This window comes from Columba livia, chromosome 11, assembly GCF_036013475.1.
Source record: "Columba livia isolate bColLiv1 breed racing homer chromosome 11, bColLiv1.pat.W.v2, whole genome shotgun sequence".
NCBI lineage: Eukaryota > Metazoa > Chordata > Aves > Columbiformes > Columbidae > Columba > Columba livia.
Window position 1 is genome coordinate 1,904,825 of NC_088612.1, and position 25,257 is coordinate 1,930,081.

The window sequence follows — 25,257 nt, forward strand, 5'->3', positions numbered from 1 at the left end:
CCTCTCAGCATTTTTGCCTGTACAGTGCTGGCTGGTTTTACTGATTGTCTACTTTGAATGGAGACTAGAAGCTATTGGCAGGTGTCTATGTGGTGTTCTTCAGTGCCTTCATGTTTGGTGAGTAGGAAGCCGAAGCTGGCATCTGTCACGTTCCTCTCTTGTTTAATGTGTGCTGTCTTCAAGGAAGGAGGAATGTGTTCCCCAGCTCTGTGTTGGCAGCACCAACACCTATTAAACATTTCAGTTAAATAAGTTGAAGCAGTCCCGTGTTTATCTCTTCTGCTTATGACAAGCTTGGCTCACAACCACTTCCATCACACAAAATGAGACCCACTAGTTCGAAGGGCGCGAATCTCTGGTAGTTTGATGTTCAGCTTTCCTGTGCCATTACGTTTGCTGCCTGGCAGTGACCACTTGGGCATCATTCGGCCTAATAGGAAGGTTGCAGAAAACCAGCGTTCGTCTGCACACAGTGATGCTTCAGTAGAACAGAGTGAGACTTAAGCAAAGTGTCTTGCTGGTTTTAGGCAAGCCACCATTGTTCCTAGAATAGGTAGGCTCTTTTAGAATCATAAGGAGTTTTATGTAACTTCTTTTAAATTGTTTGACACCTTTACAATATATTAAAGACTTGTTAAAGACAGACAATAATAATTTGTAATAGATGTAATACCTCCTTAGCAGATTTCCTTTTAATTTTCTATGATGTTTCACCCACACTACTTAGAGAGCAAGATCTAAAACTGCCTGTGTGATTTTAAGTTCTTTTCAATTGAAGTTGAAAAAGTAGATTTTTCTTCAATACTGAAAGATAGCAATTATCTCAAAATGAGGTTCAGACTGAATCTTGCTGATTATTACAGTGATCAGACTGCATTTCAATGCAAGTATAAAAGTTAGCTGGTTGTGTGTGTAGATATGTATTACACAATACAGTAATACAGTGATGAAAAAAAATGGCTGTTTCTTCACTTATTCTCTATATATTAATACTTTTCTATATTAAATATCATTAAAATCTTACCTGTTCTAACACTAAGGACTTGCGTGGGATAGGTGAGGAATGGTCATTTCCCAGCTGAATGCTCTTGTACTGTGAAGCTGCTCTGTATGAACGGTATTTACTGTAGACAGAGATTATTACATGGGGTTTTGTGCAAGCTGGTAACTTACAGTGCATGAAAAATTATTAATTCCACATTAACGATTAGCTACTTAATATAGACAAGCTTTGGATTATTTTTAACTATTTTTATTACAACAGGTCACACAAGTCCAACTGGGATTGGTGTCCAAATGGCCTAGATAACTGTGTAAAATTGTAGTAAACTGTGATTCTCGCTCATAATTGCATAAAAGGTAAATGAGTCGTAAAGATAGATGAGATATAAAGATAGCAAATTATCTGTTCAGAGTTATGCTGGAACCATGTGAAATATCATTTGGGTTCCTGTAATATAGTCCAGTGCTGTAGATGGCTCCTCTTTGCCCGAGTTACAGGTGGAGCGTTGGCTTCTGCTGTGCACCCACAGCTTCTTGCAGCGATCTGTCTCTCCTTCTACCCCAGTAACTTCTGAACCAATGGGCCAATTTCAGTGAAATTAAGCAAAGTAGTGGAGAGTTCTTCAGATGGGTAAGAGACTCTGTGGCACTGAGTGAAAGGTTGTGGAAGGAATTGCTGCTCAAAAGACAAATCTCTGCTTCGTATTAAACTTATGGGAGAGATCAGTCAGCAGTTGCACCTGACCAGGCAGATAAATTTGAAGACACAAATCCGAAGAGAAATGGATTTCCGTAGCTGAAATGCTCAAAACTTCATTTTTAAACAAATTGAAGCAGTCAGTAACATTCAGCCAGATACCTTTGCAGCAGCAGAAAGGAATCCTGGGCAAAGATTTATTTCAGGTGATGCAGGTCCAGCTCTCCTTTATCCTGGGGTGCTGACCAGGGCGCAGGCTGTACTATCAGAATGTTGCATGTAAGGAGAAGTTTCATCTTTTGGAGTATATGACAACTCTAAGAAGAGAAATGTGGAAACATGTAGCATGGAATAAAAAGGAAAGGACACATGGACTTATCTTAGTAAATTATGCAAAAGCCAGGTAGCCCACCCAAAATGACCAGTCCGGAAGCTCCCGTTGAGGCAGACATACATAGCCTTCTAGAACAGAGACCCTGTTTCTTGTTCCTACAGAGAGGAAAATTCCAGTGATGAGCTTGTCTTAATCAAGAGCTCAGTATTGTGGTGAAATGGCCCTGGGACAAATTCTCGCCAGCATGCTGGAGTGCGCTGGATTTGAATGAACATTTTCCAGGAGAGGATCTGTCACGTAATTTAGAGAACTATAAATTGGAACTGCTCAGTAAAATAACCAAGGAGACTCTTAATGCCTAACTTGTGTTCCTGTACTCATTTTTTCCAGTTTCTGTATTAATCTAGTTAAGTGAATATCCCAAAGAACTACTTTACTCAGTTAGAGAAGTAATATTAATGGGGAAAATGTGTGTGACTAATCAGGTAATAAAAACATGGACTCCGAATTAGCTTCTTCAAGACAACCATCTAAATTATCATTAACAGCTCCACCGTTTCTGTTTTAAGTACTTGTCAAGAAAGGCTTTAGCATCATATAACTGTTCAATTTATTTATTTTTATCCTCTGCTGTTATTTGCAATTAAATTCTAAAGAGAACAGACGTTACTGTTGAAGGGCTGAGTGCTACTCTTGTATGTAAAAGGGCTTTTTTCCTTGGCAGTTGAGTAAGTTCAGCCAGCCGTAGGATGCTGTAAAATTTCTAAACCATCTACTCTATGCCATGGTTTTTATATAACACTGCTGTTACGGTTTTTAAACCTAGAAATGACATGTTTTACATCAAAGAAATTGCACAATTCAGGGATATACAGAATGCTAAAAAGAACTTTCTGCAAAGTTGAATACATGTTGCAGTACTTATACCGTAAGTTTGCTAAGTGTTGAGAAAAAGATCTCTTTATATATTAAGTGGATATCTGAGTCTCTTGTATTGTTCTTTCTAATCTCTTAATCAAATCTTTTTGTAGTCATATCAGTGCAATGTTTCCAGCCTGGCTGCAACAGCCAGCACATCATGGTATACGTGTTTTCTACTGGGCATGTCAGAATCAGATTATAAATATAGTCACTTTAGCCTTCTCTTTTCTGTAGAGGCACTATGCTATTTCATCTGTGGCCATCCATAATTAAGCTGCTGTTTCTAGCTCAGTTGAAGTATCATTAACAGATATTTTGGTTATGCCTAAAGAGCAGTAAATAAGATGATTCAGTCTTTCCTGAAGACCCTTTAGTTACAGACTCTTAACCTAACATGGACCTGAGTGGAAAATTTTGAGGGAATTGAGTTGCTGCCAAGAAAGAGTTTTTGTGACCCCCCCCACCCCATTTCTACTGGACTTAGATCTGCTAATTTTACAAGCATTCGGTGGTATTTGTGTCTGTCTTTTTCTTGAAGCTTTGGATCTGCAGGAGGTTACTCAATAACAAGCATTTCTGAATACTGATTTCAATCTAAACATATTGGTTAACTTGAGATGTCTCTGAAAGAGTAGGAACAGGCTATAGGCATCATTTACAGAGGAAGAGGACACGGTGGTACCATCTTTTATTCTCTGCAGAAGAGAAAGGATGGTCTGGTAGCTGAGAAGTGATGACAGCAATTTCTCATCACATCTGGACTTCGGCATCTGATTCTGTGACTGTTCAAATGTTTTGTGTGGACACAAGTGCCTTTCAGAGGACAGCTGGGGAGGGGGAGGGGGGAAACAAAACAAAACAAAACAAAAAAAATACCACCTCTATTCCTCTGTATTATCCTAACATGAGGTCTTGGTTTGTTTCGAGGCTCTGTCCCAAGTCAGGAAAGAAGGGACTTTAGGATGGGCGTGATTTCCCTACGCACTAGTCTAAAGAAAATACTGGAAGGGACCCTGTCTGAGGTTCCAGTCTTATAAATGGCACTTAGGCTGTCATGGGAGGTTAGCAAGGCCAGCCTGAGAAGTCACACTCTAACCATCGCACAATGGAAAGACACTTCTGGGAAGCCTGTTTCAATGTCAGTGTCTCTGGACTGATCCGTACTGGGACAATCCCAGCACAACTTGACCAGTCCATGGGCTCCGGTGGTTGCTCTGACCCTGCTCTTTCCTCCTGGTCTGAGGGACATGGGGAAGTGGGTGGCACGTTAGCAGCTCCAGCCAATGGTAGGACAAGGGGCAATGGGTTCAAACTGGAACACAGGAGGTTCCACTTAAATATGAGAAGAAACTTCTTCATGGTGAGGGTGGCAGAGCCTGGCCCAGGCTGCCCAGGGGGGTTGTGGAGTCTCCTTCTGTGCAGACATTCCAACCCGCCTGGACACCTTCCTGTGTAACCTCATCTGGGTGTTCCTGCTCCATGGGGGGATTGCACTGGATGGGCTTTCCAGGGCCCTTCAACCCCTGACGTTCTGTGATTCTGTAATTCACAAACATAACTCTAAAACTGTGAGGGTCGGAATGTGAGCTGATAGAGCTCTCAGCTGAACATGTTTAGGTTGCAAGCAAACTTTTTTGTTCCTGTTTTTGCTGTTGTTTCAGAAGTGATTCCAGATCCCTAGATAATGTCTGCCCGCATGAAATGCAAGATGCATCTAAGCAGGAAAACAGCAAAGTGCAGCAGAGATAAAGAACTGATGTTTGAAAGGGATATCCAGTATCATTTTCTAAAAGACTAGGTAACATTAACTTCTAGCAAACAAGAAAGATTGCAATCTTTTTTAAAAGAGGTGACCGTGTGTTTAACAGCTGATCAATTCACTACAATAAAAAGAAGTAGTAGGAGGAAATTAGGAAAAGTAGAGAAGCTTTGTTGGCTAATCCATGTTCCTTTTGTGTGCCTTTCTAATTCAGATCTCCCTTTTATATTACTCTTTATTTCCAATTTGTTGCTTTTTTACTGTGCTTTATTTCAATATCATTAATTCATTTTGATCTTGAGCACAGTTGGTTGCAAACTGCTGTCTTTCTGTTACAAATTGATTTGTCCTTTAAAAGAAAGGGAGAGACAGAAATGTCAAACTTGTTTCACAACGGAAATGTTGAACATAAGAGTTGGCTCCAACACAGTGTCCACCCAGTGGTTCTATGAATAAGTGTTTATAGATTGTACTGAGCTTTCTAGCCAACTCCTAGTGTCCCCTATAATTGCTACTGTAGGAAACAAAAATGTTTGTCTGAAAGAGCAAACTCTTCATTTGAGCTGTGTAAAGCTACTATTCTACTTTACATGTAAAGGGCAATAAATTTATGTGTTTAAAGAATACAGAAATATGAGATTGACTCACCACAGATTTCCTTCCAACTCCAGTAATAGTTGACAGTAGCGCTCTAGTTTACTTGATTTCTTTTACGGCCTTTTCTGTTTTGATACTTTGGTGGGGGTTGGAACGAGTGGTCTGTGTATCTGTGGTGGTGTTTTGTGGGTTTGAGGTCATCTTTTCCCTTTTGATTATGTTCTGGGCTTTCTGGTATAGTAGTTTGTTTTACTCAAAAGCGTTGTATCATCCTCTCTGCCTGCATGCGTTCTTTCCACTGTTTCTCCTGTTGGTTAAAAACGTAGAGGAGATTAGTTTAGAAGAAATGGAAAAAATAATCAGAGGAAAATCATAAATATATTGACAAAAGTAAGTGTTTACAGCAGGAAAAGTAGCCAGGAATGGCTATAGAAGTCCATCTGATAAGCAAAAGCACATACTTGTGTCTAGCATACAGGACCATGCAAGTGACAACATATTTTAAATATTTCTTCGTCATTCTCATTAAGCGGCTGCACATGAATTGCTCCACGTTGTTTTAGATGATTGACATTGGTAATTGCCCTTTGAATGTATTAATATGGGCCATATGCTGAATTTTTCACTATCTCAAAGTTACCATCTTTATGAGTAAAACGGTTACTAAATGGTACACAGAGTCATTAAAAACTCCAAAATATGTGCTGTAGAAACTGGCATTGTTCTGCAGTGCCACTCTGCTGCTGCCTTTTAAATAAGATGTGTCCTATCTAACCACACAAGATGCTATACAGTATAAAAAGAGGGGGAAAAAATAAGGAAAAATTGTATACCACCTGCTGATGTGTGAATTGGATAGCGATGCAGGAAACGACATGTGTTAAATTACTCTGATAATAGAAGGAAGAAAAGTTTAAAAGTAAATGATTTATTTTAAAACACTGAATTAGAACATCGCATGTGTTCAATTGGAAATACAAAAGATGAATTCAGTATATATTGGCCACTGACATTTAAAGCTTGAACAAATGCAATGGGTCTAAAATTTAGACATGAAGTCACACTCAGAACATACCTCTATAATCTATGCAAAGGATTAAAGATAATTTATTGAATTTGAATCACAAGTCTGAAAGCCTTTTAGCCGTAAATTCCATTTGTGTAGGAGTACGTGTGCACGGCTGAGTGTATTTGTACAGACGAAATACAATCAGGTTTTTCTACAGCTCCATGGACAATGCACTTGTGGTTTCAAATGCCAAGTGTCTGATATAGATTTTTGTGCTATACTTTTTATACATAGGAAAGGCAGATTTTTAACTTTACCATTTGTATGAGTTATTCAGCACAAAAACTGGAAGGAGAATTCCAGAAGTGAATCTATTCATTCACGTAATGTGATTCCCTCTATTTACATGATCCTTTAATTGGGGCATATTGCTGCGTATCCAAAATGTCGAACTGTTATTTTATATTAGAAATGTTAATCGCAAAACTTGGCAGCTTCTGATATGACATCACTAAAGGAGGTAGGTCTTGGTCATAGAAAAAGCTCTCTTCAAAGTCTAAGAACTTGTTTTCTAAGAACTTGTTATGGTGAAATTTTGGGGGAATAGGGGTGGTAGGACAACCCATGACAGAAACAGAAGTTTAAACTGGGACTTGCTTAGGCAGAATGCATTTAATGTCTAAAAAACCCCAAATGTTCTTTCAAGAATGAGGGAAGCTTTGGCTTAAAGTCTGCTCTGACTCAGCTCTGAGCTGAAGACTGGAACCGATAAGAAATTAATAAGAAACCTTGCAACAATGGGGAGAAAAATATAGTAATCCATATAAATAAGTCACGAAACAGAAAATTGAAATGGAAATGTAGCGCTATCAGAAGAAATGTTGGTGTAGCTACAAAAATAGGTAAATTACAAACAGATCACATCCTGGTGATAGTTTTGACCTGTTAGTCGACAGAGGTGGCAAGATCAGCAATAAAAAGACAAAGTAAAGACTGCAGTGTGCAGTTACTATTTATTTTCTGTACCAAGAAGGATGCAGGATAATGGATGTCGATTACATAAAGAAAGCAAATAGTTTGAAGTCAGTTACCAAGGAAAATATTAACCATCATTTAGGTCTGAACAATTTGTACATCATCTGTGGATCTGCTATTTGAATGCTCTGTCTGGTTCAGAGGCCCAAATTTTTAAGTGTTGCTGATAAATCAAGGAAGGTGCCGAAAAGAAAAGATGAGGTGATTACAGTGTTTCCTCTCCATGGGAAAGACTCTTTATTCTTGCGTAGTTATTTCATCCAGGAGGTAAAATCACAACAAGAATCATCAGTTGGAAATTGAAACATAATAAATTCAAATGAGAAATCAAACAGAAAGTGAACAGTGGCGCTGATTAACCTTGAACAGACCCGAGGGAGTGCGGAGGTTTTCCAGCTCTTGATAGACCGAGGTCAGGACCAGGTGCCTTTTTGGAAGGTCACACGCAAGATTTTAAGCTCAGTCCCAGAACAACTAATGAAGTGTGGGGATCTGTGGTTGAGGTGTGATCTTCAGAAACCTTTCTCCTAGTGGCTGTCCCTTGGGCTCTCCCCTGCCCTCCACCAAGCGCAGCTCTGGGCATGCCGAGCTCGTCTCCGTACGCATAGTCAGAGCCATGGAAAACTTGCAGACAAACATCTGCCAGTGACACATCATTTCCTGTGCTTGTCCCAGCCGTGAATTTTTTACATTGTTCTGCCTTCCCTTTTGCACACTGCTAATCTCTGATCACACTTCTTTCTCCCCTCTTACTCACTGGAGTCCACCTTAGCTTTAATATAGAGACCAGTTTGCACTGCTGATCATTCTGCCTTTTTTAATTCTTTTTTCACTTCTTTTTTTTTCCTGAACTCTATGGGAAGACTCGGTCAAATTGTTAGTCCTGCGCTGGCTAGTTACGCTCAGTATGTGACATTCCTCTACAGTTGTTCAGATTATGCCACGTCCTACTTCACTTCATTCCTCAGACTGTGCGCAGAGCCAGGTCTGCAACAGTCTCTTTTTCCTGTGCCTTGTTGTATTCAGACAGCTCTCTAGATGGTAAGTACTGACATATCTAGAGCACTAGTAATATAGGGCTTTTGGCTGCTGCCAGCAGCTGGGATCATCTGACGCTGTGCTGTGAACCCAGCAATAAGAAAACAGGGAAACCACAGAAATACAGCTGTGTTCCAAGTAACTCTTGTTTACTAGCGTGTATAAACATGCATGGCTTTTCTATTTAGATATGCTGTCTATCCCTCCAGTATTCTGGTAGTTTCTGCAACAGATCACAGGAAGAACACTTTGACTTGCTTAAATAAAACTGATTTTTCAGTTCTGGCACATGAAATGATCCAAAGTGAAGATTATTTCTGACAAATCAATATGTATATAAATATATTTTTGCAGGGGGTCTTAGCTCAAAATAAAATGTTCTGAGGCATTTGCACAAAAAATAATAGTTGGAAATAAACAGGAATCTTTGACTGGATTCCAGTCCTTCTGGCAAAGTGGTAAAGAAGGGACTCTCCACCCCATTGAGCTCAGTGATTTGATGCTTAACCCACAAAACAGAAGGAAAATAGAGTCAGAGAATGAGAAATTCTATCGCCATAGATACTGGGAGCAAGTCTGGAGGAAGAATGAATTTGGTATCTGAGAAGGAAGGATGGTTTGATAGTGAGAGAACGGTGTACTGAGGAATGCGTAGCCCTCTGAAGTATTGTACCCCTAGCATGAGAAAGTGTAAGTGCTGCTCAATAAACAGAGGGAAATGGGAAACACATAAAGGACTAAACAATCGAGAAGCAGGTGTACCAAACCAGTAACGATGACAGTGTCCTGTCCCAGGGAGCTGGAAAAGCAAACGGTAATTTTGGGTACTAACACAAGATTGTTGAAATATTGGCTGCAGAAACAGTAGTGGGTTTGGTGGGGTTTTTTATTTGTTTGTTTGTTGTGATGGTTTTTTTGTTTGGTTGGTTGGTTTGGGGGAGGGAGGGCATACAGAAAATATGAGCAGTTTGTTAACACTCGAAGGTTAGTGTTAGTCCTTTAGTTGTACTCATGGTTTGAAAAAGGTAGTGGATGTGGAGGCTTTTATGGAAGAGGTGATGAAGCTGTTGCTTCCTACAAAATGTTGGTGTTTCCTTTTGTTAGCGGCAGAACGCTGGGTCCTGCACCACAGAACTCAGCTCGGGAGGGGGCCCGTGCATCTGTAATTTTATTTAGTACTGTAATGATAGAGCGTGAGAGAGCAATTCATGTTTAGCAATTCTGATTTAATTTACAACTCAGCTAGAATATAATTATTTTCTGATTATGCTTGAGATTTTGTGATAAAAAAGCAGATTGTTTTTGAAGTTTGTAGGAAGAGGAAAGACTCATCACCTTTCATAGTCAACATTTATTTCAGGAAAACTGATTTTTCTGCTAATGCAGCGTAAGTGATGAATTTTTCTCGGTTTATTTATCCTAATGTCAGAATTGATTCCAAGCTGAAGATAAGTAAGGGTTAATGGATTTCTTTATTACAAATTTTAAATCCTAATGCCTGCACAGCAGAGTCCTGTTAATATGTACTGATGACTGAAAGATTTTCAAATTAGCTTGCAAATGTGATTAGAAAAAAATGAAAACTATGCATCATAAAGTTCAGCGCATTCTTTGGCAGACACTGCATAGGATTTGTATATTTATTTTAAAGCTACTGTATTAGCAAACAGCGAAATTAAAGACTTTAGAGGCATCAGTTTGGCACCATGTTTCTACTTCAAGCAGTTGTTATATTCCCGTACCTCTACCAGCGTGTATGTTGTGGGGTTTTTCTCTTGAATAGTTGCCAGCAGTATCCCTGAGGGACACGTTCAGCCTTTTGGACCTTCTGTATCACACAGGAAATGCAGAAGACCAAGAGTGCCCCTTGCGTGTTGGCAGCTCTCACCTGCCCCCTTGTCCAGCCCTTTGCCTGTGTCAGGACTCCTGAAACTCCGTTGCTCTACCGTACAACTTCTCTTAGTTCCTTTTTTTCCCCCCTTTGTAAATCTAATTAGATCTATGATAGTATTATCAAGGCCACAAGTGCTACGCTTTCAAAATGGCTGTACCGATTCAAAGCAGGTGCTCTATCTGTCTCTGGTTCTTGGGAGAAACACGTATCCCTGGTTGCTGAATGGGGCATCTCTCTGCTAGGCAGGAGGTGTCAGACAAAATACTCGAACTCCCCCGCTGGTTTCTCAGGAGTCAAAGGTGCAAGCACAGGCTGCTTACCTTGCAAAAAGCCTGTGTCTGCTCTGGTGTACCGTGCATCAGTATGGCACAGATCTTCATCACAGCAGGTAGAGAAACGATGGATGATCAGAGGCAGACCCTCCTGAAGCATTCCTCTTCTGGGGCACAAATCCTCTGCTCACACTCTGGTCCTACTGCCGAGTCCATCGGTCTCAGCACAATCAGTCCTCAGCACATCAGTCCTCAGCGCAATATCCAGTTGCAGAAGCTGAGAGGCAACTTTAGTCGCAAGGATGAAATTCACCCTTGTGCAGCACCCGAGTGGAATTTGAGGCCTCTCTTCACAGAGCTGAACTTAAACCTGCAGGAGTAACAACTTCACGGATAATGCTGAACTTTGATTTTTCAGACCATACCGTTGTTACAGGGAAGCAACGTAGTTAGAAACTGAGGGATAAAAACCAGGAAGCTACAGGCACGGCTATTACTTTAAAAAGCAGTTAATAGTGTTGCTACATACATGACATACAACTTCCTGATGGCTCAATAACATAATCCCATATTAATTTTATAAATATTTTGAAGACTATTACGATGTTGTTTGTCACTTATAGGCTTCTAATGGCTCCCCAGGGATTGGACAGCTAGTTAGATGAGCAAATTTTCCTCAATTAGGCCACAATTCCACATCAGTATTAGAGCTTCTGCGTTGCAGATATTACATATGCAATTTGATCCATGTAAGGGGGAAGTGCGTAGTCTGCACGTGCTTCCCGTTGATTTGCATGGAAAAAACGTAAGGATTAGAGAGAAAACTTGTAGAAATACCTAACTTTACCATTCATGCAAGCATCTCAAATTCCTTAATTTATGCATCCTTGATAGATAAACTTGATTAAAATTTTCAATGTATGACTTTCAATCATATAAACAAGCTGATTTATTAAGTACATATTTACATATTTTAATGAAATTAATGTCATTGGGCAAAAAAATATTGTCACCTACATTTGAATATGTTACTCTTTAAAAATAATGTTCGTTTTTGAAAAAAAAAGAAGTGGAGTAGGAAGAGAAATGGTGTTAGAAGTTAGTAAATACTAGAATACCTTTCATTTCAGTAATGCTAGCCTTTTCCTGTTCCCCTACTTAAAAGGGTGGAATTAGATTACTAATGTCCCTCAAAGGATACTTAAACTAATCAGGAAATATCTGAAAGAGCTTGTCTCCTCCCGAAAGGACCTGATAGGGTTGTCCCATCTGCCATGTATTATTAGTGATAGCAAAAAGCTTCTAGGGCTTCTTAACAAGAAAGGATAATGGAATCATATATTTTAATGGTCAAAGCCTGAGTAAGAGCTGATGTCCCCTAAAACAGGTTCTGAGTATGTCCTTTGGGAAACGTTTCCTGCACAGATGGGTTTTTTATATGTATGAGGAAAATGTACCAGGCAATACCACTTCCAACATTAAGGGGCTCACATGCACCTGTCAGGTAGTGAAGGACAAATCCGGAGACCTGTAGGATCCACAGCCTACAGTTTGGACCAGTTTCATTCGAGACAGAAGGTTTGATTCCAGACAGATAACCAGATCCGATCTCCTTGTACATCATAAATCACTGCATTCCACTTGGTTACGGCAACATGTGTTTAAAAGGTTTCTTTAGCTGAAACAAATTGCTAAACCGTACCCAGTCCGATTTGCTATTGAACTCGCCACTCCTCCTTACAGTTTCTAACGGTTAATTTAAGGAAAAGGGAGCTGTATTCTTAACTTTAATTTGCCTTGTGTCAGCTTCTAGCAATTAGTTCTTGTTATCCCTTTCTCAAAGAACCTCTTTGTAACAAGTATTTTCTCGGTTATGGTCACTTCTTAGTCTTCTTTTGTATAAGATTCACGGATAGAGCTCTTGGACTGTTGGAGGTTTACGACCTTCTCTTCAGTCATCAAAACATTTCTCTGATTCTCTTTTGCACTTCTTGATGAGTTACGATTTCCTAACAACGGGTTCCTCCTCTTCAAGAGGAAAGATATCTATTTCTTTAAATACACTTTGTTTTGAAAGCAGTAATCTCAGATTCCCACAGTGTAGACTCACTAAAACTGATTATCATTTATGCTGATGAAATATAAATAATTGTCACCAGGTAACAGGGTACCTAAACCAAGAATATTCATTCTCATAGTGGATGTTTCATGATGTTTGTTCAGTTCTGGTTTTTTGAAAAACATTTTTTTACGCAGCAAAAGAACAACAAGGTTGCAAAATTAAACACTCAAAAGGTAACAGATGCTGAAACAAAGGTTGACTTATCCTGCTCCTCTTCATCTCCTCACCTCGTGCACATTTAAACCCGGCTGCTTCTCTTGGCACCAGCTGCCAGCACTACGCTGCCCGTAGGTCTGGCACCCACTTTTACCCAGGCCCTTTACAGAGGGTCCCCAAGAAAGCCTTTCCAGACATGCTCAGTGTAGTAATCTTCAGATTATTTAAGTTCCAGAAATATCTCCAATGATATTATATGAATAAGATCTTTCAGAGGTTTTTCCACGTAGCCAAACTCACATTTTCTTAGGTACGATGAAAGGTACAGACTTAAACACAGCTTAAGTTGTATGTTCCCCACGCAAAAGCTCTTAATTCAATATTTATTTGAAACGGTATTATATTATGACATATTGAAGCAAAGGATTTTCAAAAAAAATCAGCTCTGGGCATGAGCCCAGCGTAGAAAATGTCTCCTGCTTTCCTAAGTAGGAGGAGTAATGAGTCGAAGTCCTCACTCACTTGGCCCTCCCAAACTAAGAACCAGCTGCATATTTGCAGATACAGAACCAGAAGCACCAAGAGAATTTTAACAGTTGTGAGGTTTAACATTTTCCAAGTGAACTGACACCTAAATGATGTTTTTCAGACTTTGATGTCAGCACCCAAAACACAAAGTCCTTTACAGATTTTGTCATAAGTGTCCTGAAAAAAATCTAAAAATTCCCAAAATCAGGCTTGTAATGAAATTTTAGCTGATAAAGCATGGATGATTCAAGGTCTTTACAAACCACTTGGCTTCCCACAGCTCCTTAATCATTCATTGTTATTTCATAGGACAGAAAAAGCATATTCTTCACAAGGGAAACAGTTGATGAAGTCCCAGGTGAAATACATAATTAGAACACCTGTAACATATACAGCCTGCTGCTCTGTCACCATTTGTCTGCTTCCAAATTGCAATTGGTTAGTAATTTCATTTTCATTTTTTAAACTTGTTTTCTACATTGTGGCTGTTGATTTGGTCTTTCCTCTGTCTTTACATAAGTCAATAGCTTTCAGCATTCTTGAAGCCACAACAACGTACAAACGTGTTGGAAACTGGTGAAATAAAAATTATATTTGACTGCCCTGTTGAGAATAAAGATTTTTTTAAAGGACTGCAAATATTATTAATTATTTCAGTGTAACGTCTTCATATCGAGATGATTAGGATGGCAGGTTGACCTGGTGTATTTAAGTTTTGGTCTCTTATTTTTAGTATGAGCTTCTACTGAAGAAGTTTGGATTAGGAAGAGTAGGATGAAGCAGAGATGTTGTTTGCATACTGAATTTGCCTAGCAGGTAGTTCAAAGGTTTTCAGGAGAAAACTTGAATATGTATGGAGTCAAGAGAAGGTGAAGGCTTTTCCTTAGAGCAAAACCTAAGTGTCAGCAGAGTTTTAGAAAATGTATATTTATTTTCCCCTCCATTTTTTCTTATGTTCTACCATCTTCTGTACAATTGCCACCAAACCGTGTTTTATTTCGGTAAGAAAGGTAGCTTGGGATCCGGTCTGACTGCAGATATTTTCATAAAGGGGTTACTCGAGACACTAGAATTCTACTCAAAACCTGTTGTGATTGTATTTGGCGATGTCTATATATCTCCATATTTGCACATAGAGCCACACATGTAAAGATACAATACAGCTACTGACAGAGCTTTCTTTTTGGGAGAAATATCTGCTGCTACCTGATCATGGCATTTATCTGTTTTCCTCCTGTCTTTCCAGCATATATCTGATGATCTGCATCTGATCTGCTTTTCTTTTCTCTTCTTTAGAAGGTTGATTTAAGACATGATGCCTTTAATGGTGCTCAGAAGGCACCTGTCACATAAGGGACACTATTAATTGTAACACATAATGATGATAATCAGCCCCAGAACTTGAAATCATGTGGTAGTAAATGCGGAGCCTCTAGATTCCCTATTCTTCTGAAACCTGTCAGTTGTCTTTAATCTGTAAGCAGAAGAGCTGAATTGTGAGAAGAGCTTCATGTGGAAGCTGCAGAATGGAAACGAATGCCCGGCTATTAAAATGGACAGGTGTCTAATTTCCAAATTTACACATCCATTTAGCAAGGTTCTGTTATTTAGACTCATTTTACTGTACCAGTGCCATATATACTAAAACACGTGCAAATGTGACCCATATTATGATTTGCTGGTAATTATTTTGAGTTAATTTTAGTTATACGTAGCCCTCTGCTTAAGCTCTTTATAAAAATAGAGATCTTTGAAAAACCTGGAAAGGTGTCAGAAGGAATAAATATATCGTTCTGCAAGTTGAGCCTTTAAAATAAGGTGCAAACCATTGGATTTAAAGCAGTAGGTATCACAGGTCAACTGCACTCACTAATCACTGCCGCAACAAAAGAGATTGACTTTGTTGCCAGCTGGCTGCAGTAAGAATAGTAAATCACTTCATAGACTTTATATTTATTCAGTTCACAGCTTGATCACTACTGTTTCACCTTTCCTCTGGAAAACAGTAATGCTCTTTGCTTTGTCCAGGAAATAGGAATTGCTCATGGAGTCTCCTATTTGTTTTAAGTGAATGAGCAATACAGCTTATGGCCGTTGGTTCCTGAAATGAAGTGCTCTTGTAGCATGGTGTTTGCAATGAATATTTACATTGAAAACTGGGGGGGAAGGGGAGTAAATTTTGGGGTTTGGTTTGTGTTTTCTCGTTGTCGTTATTGTTGGTTTGGGTTCTTTTGGCAACCTCTGACAGATGGTTGTGCTGCTTTATGGATTATAGTTTCTGTGCTTCGTTATCTGCGAAGGCTGCCTTAATATAACTTTGCAGGTAGAACTGCAGGCAGGCATCTTGTGGAAGATGAGCCTCCTGGGATACTGATCGCATTACCATGCTAAATAAAATTGCTATAACAAAAATGTTTAGCCAAATCTCCGCAGAAAAGGGTAACATTTGTTCAAATGCCTTTACAATGGGAATCTTCTGAAATGGAAGAAGTGCCTAAATATGCCTTTGAAACAACTAAGTATGAAGACAGAAGATGAAAAATAAGTGTGTTGACACACTGTTTGGATTTTATTAAGAGTTAAAGTGATGCTCTAAATACTTATTGCCACCAATGCCTGTGCCAAGAAGAAAAGCCTTTCTGTCTAGGGCCAGGTTTGGAAAGATAGACTTGGAGGAAAACTTGGGCCTAAAGCAAAGACCTGCCATGCTGGGACAGCCAGTTTCTGCGGGACACAGGCATCTTGGTAGAGCAAATACCCTTCTCCGTTGGCTTCATTGGTTTGAGCTTGTGTCCTACAAAAGGAAAACACTGCCTCAGATGTGAGCCACAGACATGTAGGTCTGTAACACCAAGTTTTCTAGGTGCTATTGTACCCTTTTGTAGCCAATCACTAGATAAGAATAAGTTTAAATGATTTGCTTTGGTTGTGGGTGTTGCTATTCTACGTCTTAACCTAAAAACTTCAGAGTTATAATTGGAATGTGATTATTATCATCTAGTTACGTGATCTGACTATCTTGTAAACAGGAAGAAACAGCTTTAATTCAGAAGAATGCCATCTCACAAAATGGGTTTTGGAAGGTGCTGAATCCTTACCTGCATAAACATTTCAGCTCCTGTTAACGGAGTAACATACTGCTATTAAAAAATGAAACCAAAGCTTTATGATAGTCCTTCGTAAATTAGTGGGAAGAAAATACTAAAGTACAACAAACACGCTGCTAATTTAAGCCAGAGTTTCCAAAACTGTCACACATACAGTTGCATTTAAATGAGGATGTTCTAGTTGGTTGTGTGGTGCAGCTAATGAAATACAAGCTCTTGTTTTCACATGCGTCCTCCTGAGCATTCAAACCTTAATATATTATTGTGCTTAAGGCAGGGTCTTGAAATATGGGGGAGGAGTTGTTATTGCCTGTTAGTCTCAAATGTAGGAAAGCATAACATTACTATAAAATGCTAAGGATGTCTTGATACAGAGGTGATAAAAGAAAATCTGTTCAATTAGCTATTACTTTAAATGATAAATTATAGCATATCACTCTTCCAAAATAAGCAAGTAATAGCTAGTCATAAAAGTGTCGTGTGTCATTATTATTCAGGTTTTTTTAGTTTTTTTGTAATCAGCACCCTGATTAATTCTCTCAACTTGTTTTTTTGAGGCCCACCCCTTCAAATTTAGGGTTTGATGATACAATACACCTTTTGGGGAGTTTTCCTTTGAAGGAGGTTTCTCTGCCTTGATATTTTAGTGTACTTCCAGGGCGCTGATTGATTGGCCTATGGGTCACATTAAATTCATGCACTTGGTAGTCAGAAGGTCTGAACTTGCATCCTTCTGGAATAGAGGCTGGCTTATTTTGGAAAGGGATAAATTTTGGAGACCTGGTGCCAGTTATGTTGTGGAAGAGACTCTTAATACTTGAATGGAAAAGAATACAGCTTCCAATAGGTTCAGCTGTACCTGGCCCGGGGTATCAGCTGCTTCATGCTGACAGAGACAGCATAGCCTACAACTTGGGTATTAGACCACATGCACCTGTAGTAGATGAACTAAATGCGGCAGTCACTTTATGTGGCAATGAATAAGTATATAATTATTTATATATCTCTTTATATTTATATATATATATCTCTTTATAGATATAGAGAGAGATAGATATGCTCATATTTAAATGGTTTTAAAGAACAATGTGGGACACAAGCGCATGGGATGTTTACAGGTGTGTTATAATGTATATTTAGACTGTGATTTCTATGGTTTCTCAGGGATCCTGAATAACTCCAGCCTAATAAAAGCATGCCCAAGCAGAGAAATCATCCTTGGGCAAAGGCAGAGCTGCCCATTCCTCTGGTGTAGCAGGGCGTAGGGGTGCTGAGGCACAGAAGAGTTGCTGTGTGACGTCTGATACATCAGTGATGCTTTACAGAGGAGCCCAGATGTTCTTCTCTAAAGTCTGTCTCTGAAAACCACCCCTTTTTCCCTAGAGGGGTGATAACCATAGCCATTAAAAAGCTTTGTCTAAAGGGAAATGACAGACTTACTACTCTCTAGGTAGGAAGAAAAGGTAATCTATAAAATGTTTCCATGGTAGGGGTTTCCTATCTCTCTTCTAGGCTTTCAGAATATTTCAGCTTAGTAATACCCATTACCTGCCTCTCCTTCTTCCTTTCTTCAGCTAATGTGTGTTGAAAATGTTCGCTTATCCACCTGGGCTCAATGGAGCTTTATACACCCTAAGTATTCCTGTTAAAGGCTGAAGTTATTTTATATTACCTGGAGCTTTCCATTAACCTTGCTTCCATGTAGTTTGTGGTATTAAGAGCAGTTTGGTGTTAAATAGGATTCACATCTCCTCACACCTCCTCTCCTCCTCCTATAAAACTTTACATACAGCTTTTCTATGCTGTATGAAACCTTGTGATATCTGAGTTCCATAACCAATTAGATATTGGATTTGCATTATTTCTAGGAAATAACACCAGTGGTAGTTTTCCAGTGTTTTACTCCACTGTCAGATGTTGCTACACTGAGCTGCGTTCCTTCTTAGAAAAGCATGGACATCACAAACAATGATAAACCCATTCTAAAGTGTTATATTTGTGCTACTGGACTTTTTTGTTATGTCACACAAATGTTTTACACGGGCTAATCTAATATTGCTTTCTGACCACAACACTCAGGTGTTATGTGACTCTTGCTTTTCTCTTTTAGGCAGTTTTTTGCCCTTTCTCTGCCCTGTCTCATCTCGCAGTCAGCATGAAAGCAGCAGCTTCAACCTGACTTTGGGTCACAATGTCCATTTCCTCCTCAATGTTCACTTTCAATCCGGCACCTTTGTGCTTTCTCCCGTCACAAATCTTCAGGACACTTCTGCAAAATTGGTTCTTCAAATCTCTCCTCAAAATGTGTCTTTGCCAGGCTGCCTGCAAGAAATACTGCTTGTCATAATGGCTATTATATATATATTCTTTTTTCTCTTCTTCATACTGACCTATTGCCTTTTGTCCTTAATCCGCTGTATAAATTGGCAGAAGTTTGTTTCCACTGTGCATTTAGTTGGTGTTTATATGGTGAAGTCCTGGTCTGTGAGCAGAACTCAGAGGTGCTACGGTGAAGAGCACAGGAGGGAGCAGTAGAGGCCAGGAGGAGTTGAAGTCATGGCTGCATCCCTGCAGAAAGGGCCTGGCACACTATTCGAACAGTTAATATTCTTGGCAAAAACACAGATATGGAAACTATGTCCGTGGCCAGATGTGCACGCGGAGAGCTGCCAAAACAGAGCAGTATGTGCTGTAAGCTTTGCTGTTTTCCCCAATAACGTACACGGAGATGCTCGTCCTTACCTTGGAAAAAGTGAAACGCTGCATAAACTCTGGATCTGCAGCTATGGTTTAAAGTATTGCACACTGATGCTTAACCAGCTAAGTAATTCCCTCCGGCACCCTTTTGTTGTAATCTCCCTCCAAAGATATTAAAAACACAGAAACCTTGGCCAGGTTGTAGTTGATCTAATTTATAAAAACATCTTCTGGATATTAAAAGCTAGGCCAATGCACTAGTAGTGTTTAAATTGTGTTAACTATACTGTAAACTCTCAGAAAGAACCTTTCATGGGAGATTATTGTATGAAGATTCGAAGATTAAAGTGTCTAGATTAAAGATTAATGTGAAGTGCACTGGGAAATTGTTTGATGTATAAGGAGCTATATAGTATATTAATCGTGCTCTTTTCAAAACTGCCTGAGGGAATTAGACACCCAGTTCTCTCACATGCCTTTGAAAAATCTCACTCCAAGGAATTTGTTGCTGTTTAGGGGAAATGGTAATATTTTCATTGGGAGCTTGAGTAAAAAAGGAAAGGAGAGCTATGGAGACTCTCTGGGGCTTGGTGTTTGCTTCTTACAGTTGTTTCCTGGTTTGAATTTGCTTTGTTACTGTGTAGAGGCAACTGGGATTTGAGTGCCACGAGTTTATAAAACTGGTCTGACCTCAGAACACCTTCCACCTGCCTGTGTATTTCTTGTTCCAATTCCATTTTGTCTTTGCTTTCACTCCAAGATCATTTTCAGGTTCTTCTAAAGAAAAGTAATTTGAATAATATTTAAAATAACCACGTAAACCTTAATGAAACAAATGTATACATATATGTTTGTATTTACAGTATAATGTGCATTCATTACAAGTAAATAAAAATAATTGTTATGCATGTATTTTGCAAAATAATCCTTTTGCTGGAGTTTTTCGCAGTCGTGTTTTTTTGTGTAGAAGTTCTAATGATCCACATATGGTAGAAATTATAAGTTTGCTTGTCCCTGAAGTGCTGCAATATAAATAAGCTGTTAAGTGCCAACTCTGAATGTTATTTTTTAGATGCTAAGAGAGATAATCCTGTACTAAAACTATTAGGAGGTAAATTTGTTTGAACTTCAAAACCTCTTTGGTCTGAAATGAAAATGAACTGTGCATGAGTGTATGCTTCATTAATTTGGGGTTAGCCAGTTGAGGCCATTTTTGTTTGTTTGCTTTTTTTTCCATGAGGCGTCTTTCTAATGCAGTTTATTAAAACTATTCATGCAATACACTGGGTTTTTTTGCCTGGTAAAAGCTGTTGCATTACTTTCATGAAAGAACAGTTGCTCTATAGAACGTACCCTGTGGGAATCAATATTCGGGTTCACAGCCACTCATAGTCGATGTGCAGGTGTGTTGCATTCAGGTCTATTTTAGTGGTCTTATCATTAAACCTGCAGTAGGCATTTGTACACTAAGGCTTCCTTGAGTACTGGGAAAGTGTGATTAAAACTAATCATCTGTCTGATGAAAATTTTCCTCTGCCTTTTGGCAGGATCGCGCACCTGAATTTGTGCCAGACTCTGCAGGAACACTGATGCCAGCAATTTGAGGATCTCCACTTTCCGTCCCAGTGGTGAGTTCTAAAGATGCCACAGTAAACCACAATAGAATATGAGTGTTTTCTGTTATGTGACACTGAGACTGAGTCTGTGTGAAAAGTGGAGTATTTTCCCTTGAACAATGCAAGGATACAGAAATATAAGAACGTATATTGATCTGCAAGAGATGGAGCTCAGGACACAAGCTCTGGGCAATTTTCATCAGACTAAAATCAGAAAGGTTGTTTTTATTGTCCTGTCTACTAATGTAACTGCTCTCTAAAGGTTTGACATTGTACATTTTGAAGAGTGTAACCATTTACAGAAGGATGGTGGGCAGGCTCCAAAGATAAAGTAAAATGCACAAAAAGGAAATTCAGCAGTTTCCTCTTGCTGAAAACTGAGCAACAAGTTGTAAATTATTTCCCCCTCTAATGTTCTTTGTAACTATTCTGTTTGCCCAAACCTTGGGTCAGGTTCAAAGGGAGAGGGAAGAGCCGAGTCCCACTGCACTTTTGTGTCGATTCAGAATATGTTCCCTAGAACACTGTAGTTGGGTAGTGTGGAGTCCTTCGTTAACACGAAATCATGTTGGGATGTAAACATGCAGGTTTTGGGGGGAGGAAAATCGAATTTTTAGATTATAATGTTGTCTATGATGATATTTGGGTCAAAATTATTATCTACTTAGTGTTGAGTAGCGGTCACTGTTAGAGAGAGGATACAGTCAGCCCTTTGTCCTCCCCGTCCGGTTGTGCTTGTGCTAGGTTTAGATGGCTGTGATACAGATGTGAAATACCACCACCTCCAAGTCCTACCAGTTCCTGGTTATCGAGATTATATATATATATACACATACATATATACACACACATATATATATTCTGAATTAGAGTACACCACAAAACCTAGAACCCTTCTGACATGGAAACAAAACCTATATTCAGCGTTCCTCTAGCAATTCATTGTCGTTAACCAAGTACTCCAATAAAACCTCTGCGTCAGTTAAAAGATGTATTCAACAACAATAGCATTACTGCCCAATCATACTTTTTTTTCATTAAAAAAAGAGCATAATAATGTGTTTTCATGAATCCTCGAGACAGATTACATTTCATTATTGCTGGGTAACTTTTTAGTGTTGGATTGTGTTCCTAGTAAAGGACAGTAGCTCCTTCAGAGCGTACTGTACTAGTAATGCTCATTATTAGAAATAAAGGAATACAGAGATAAAGGAGAGAGAGAAAGTTCGATATTCATGTTATCAGTAAACATGTAGCATATGCCTTGGAAGGATTAATGACCTTCAGGGCATAGAGATGACCAGTTCACTTGTTCCACTGTTTCAGAGTCAAAACAGTGCAGTATTCTCTACAATTAAAGGAAAAGTGTGTGTATTTGCAAATGTGTGTTAAAATGGGGAAAAAAATAGTGTGTTCCTTCTTACTGTGTTTTTTTTATTTGACCATCCCTTCACACTTCATTTTAGCCTTTATGTGGGTTTTGTCTTCACACTTTATTATATTTTCCTGAGGCAGAAAGTTTTTCAGTGAGAAGTTAATGAAAATCCATATTAGATTGGATCCCATTTTCAATTAAGTTCATCTAAATTTAATTTTGCAATTTTACTTCAGTAAACCCATTCGAGTCCAGATGTTGAATGTGCTTTTCCTATTCCTGCTCTCAAATAATTGTACCTGTAAAAGATTTTGTGCATTAGAGAGGCATTTCTGAACACTTTTGAGTGTTTCCAGCAAATGTTTCATAGAGGGCGAGTAACATGAGCAATTAGCATCCAATAATACTACGCTGAACCCAGGCTTTCTTATAATAGGATGTTACTTTTATTAACTTGAACTTTAAGAAAATAATCCGTTTAAAAGAAACATTATCAAAGCATTTCAAATGATAGAGGCTTTATTGTGTCCTACAGAAATTCTAGAAGTGAAGTCCTGAGAAGCTACAGGATGCCATAAGAAAAAATACACCTAAGAATTGTACACTTTGATTAAAGAAAACCTCAAATAACTTGTGGGGTTTTGGGCCCCTTCCTTTCATTCCAGCTGTGGTGCTGAACTGTTCGGTGCTGTCAGCATGTTACTTGGACTTTGTAAGCATGGGAAATGTGCTGAAGTGCTTATCGGTCTTACAGATTTCTAAATGCTTTTACTAATTTTGCTAAAACGAGCAGTGACTTTGCAAGTTAACTATCACCGCATGCTTTTCATATTCTGTCATGGCTTCTGGATTGGTGTGAATGGCTCTTATTTTCAGAATTACCCAGAATTAGCTCCTTAAATCTGGACATGTCTGATAACATTGCATGTGACACATATGAGGCATTGTATGTTGTAGGCTCTGGTTCTCATCGAAGAAACAGACACCCCAATTAAATTTGCAGATAATTTACAAAAGAGAATTGTCCGATTGTAAAGGAAAAGATGGTTGTAGTATTTTTTTTTTTTTTTCCAAAACAAAATAATTTTCCTTGACCTTTTTTTGCTGATGTAAGCACTTTTCATCTATTCATTTGAAATATTTAGTCATGAAGTAAACAAATCCAGTTTTGAACGTTTGTGTCGATTCCAGGCTCATAGGATGCAAACTGCTCGAGGCGTGCTTGGCAATCTGTCACTCCAGCTTTGTTTGCAGATTTCTTCAGAACAAGTAGAATTATCAGTATCAAGCATCGGTAGCGCTAGTATTAATCAACTATGTTTCTGCTTGTGTGTTTCTCCAAGCTTCCTCAGTCAGAGTAAGGCCATAAGCCCTGGAAATTTGGCTCTTCTTTTGTGCTCAGGTCATGTATTTCTAGTGAAATCTGATTTTACTCGTAACACATTTTGCTACCTGTATTCTAGTTCATCCGTTTCCTGAAAGGACTTTTCTCCATTCACAATTAGAGGGTGGGATTTCGCATCATTTTCATTTCCCCCAGAATTCTTGATGATTCTCGGTTAGAGTAAGTGAAATACGTAATGCCAAGCAAGTATACACTTATTAAAGTTTTAACAAAGAGACTCAAGTAACTTGTTGAATTTCTAGCAAAAGAAAGAAACACAACAGTCTTCCATTGGGTGAAATGCTTCTGAGCTTGAAAGGCTTTATGTGGGAGTCTGGATGGGACCCAAGGAAGGAACCACTTCAAAATTACAAAATGACATAGTTTATGTTATTGTTAAATTGTCGAGATTTGCTATGTATTTGCTGAGATGGTAACCATATAGAGTGTTTTCAAAGACACTAGCTAGAGAAGGGTATGTTAAACCTCTGAAGTCTTAAGAATGCCTAATGACTGCCTGCCAATACAGCTGGATCCTGCTGAGTAATGGGGGAATGCCTACCATGTAAATAGGAAAGGAGTAATTTAGGAGACCCAGTGAGCTGTAAATTATTGCCTAGGTTGTCACACCAAAAAAAGAAAAAAAAAAGGAAAATGAGTTGTGAAGAAGAGGGGACGTGTACTGAGTTCTGAATAGCTTTGTGAGACTCCTTTTGAGATAGATAGGGAAACGTATACTCTCTGTGAAAAGAGAGATGTTTTGTCAGATTGAAGATGCACCAGCCACTTAGATTACTGTGAAATACACATTAAAGAAACAAAACTGGGTTATTTCTATGCCTGACAAATGCATGAATCAGAAGAAAATATTTGTCCAATAAGTGAATTTAAGACCTGCCTTGTTCAGGCTTCTGCTGACGTCAGTGGGAATGTTTCCACTGGTTTTAATGGGACTTGGGCTGGGCCCTTGGGGACTTCAAGAGTTAAGAGCTGGATTGACAGGAGAGGTAATAAGGGAAATACCTTCCAAGCCTGGTTGTATTGTGTGTTGTTAGGACGAAGTAATGGAAATTAGAAACTTGGAAATACTTTTTAAGAAACTGTCACTTTGCTGAAGCTCATAATTTGAATCTCAAATGAATGGTCTGAAAATCTACACTGTGTACTTCTATAAGGTTACATACACACGAACACATTGTTTTAAATGGGAAGAATTTCCCCTCAATTATGAAGCTCATCTTTCTGTTCCCATCAGGAACTTCATCACACACTGAGGCAAAAAATACCAAGGTGGTAGGACCTAAACAGCACATTGTTTCTACTATATTAAACTCATACAATCTCTGTATTTTGTGTTACATTATATAATAACAGGAACTTATAAACTCACAGACTCCACTTAAAGATATAAGAAGAATAAGTCCAGTGTCAGAAAGAGCATGGGAAATGAAAGTGATTTATGTCAGCTGTGTTAATCTTTTACAGATAGTTCCTTCAAGCAGATCTAGCTAGAAATGTTGTCTTGGTTTTCCAATTGTAAATGGCTTTTCAAATTAAAGCTTTTATTTTTAATCCTGCTTTCAGCAGAATAAATAAAGTTTTATACAAAGACTGGATAAAAGGGGAAGACTAAGAGCACAGGACTGGTAAGACCACAGGAAAGAGTGTGTTTCTAGGGGCTGGCCTTATTTGCCAGTAAAAAAAGTGAGAGATT

The 25,257-nt window shown here is 38.8% G+C and overlaps 1 protein-coding gene across 6 annotated transcripts in view; it reads left to right on the forward strand.

Moving 5' to 3' along the window:
* The window catches only part of SEMA6D (semaphorin 6D), a 501,178-nt gene that overhangs the window by 350,664 nt on the left and 125,257 nt on the right, over positions 1–25,257 (forward strand). For all 6 annotated transcript variants that reach the window (XM_065076441.1, XM_065076444.1, XM_065076437.1 and 3 more), the window contains one exon: positions 20,716–20,796. The gene's annotated coding sequence lies outside the window, so the exon portion shown is untranslated. The remainder of the gene's footprint in view (positions 1–20,715; positions 20,797–25,257) is intronic.